Here is a 290-nt window from a genome sequence, read left to right as displayed (position 1 = left end):
CACACACACACACACACCGCACGCTTCAGCTCTCATGATCTACCCTGGGCTGCTGATGATGTCACGTCAAACACAGTGATGATGTCAGATCATCAGATGGGTCTCCGTCTGACGAGGTCATTGCTTTTAGGACGTCAGAGCGTCCTCTAGGAGTGTAAACAAACAAACAAACACACACGCTACCAGCTATCAGCTACCACCTAACTATGAAGGAACATGGAGGTCATAAAATCGATACTAATCACCATGACTTCACGAGTTTTTGTTGAGTTGGTGTGTGTGTGTGTGTG

Source organism: Morone saxatilis, unplaced genomic scaffold (assembly GCF_004916995.1).
Source record: "Morone saxatilis isolate NCDOM2014 unplaced genomic scaffold, NCSU_SB_2.0 Contig9, whole genome shotgun sequence".
In the NCBI taxonomy this organism is placed as follows: domain Eukaryota; kingdom Metazoa; phylum Chordata; class Actinopteri; family Moronidae; genus Morone; species Morone saxatilis.
This window is presented reverse-complemented; position numbering follows the sequence as displayed.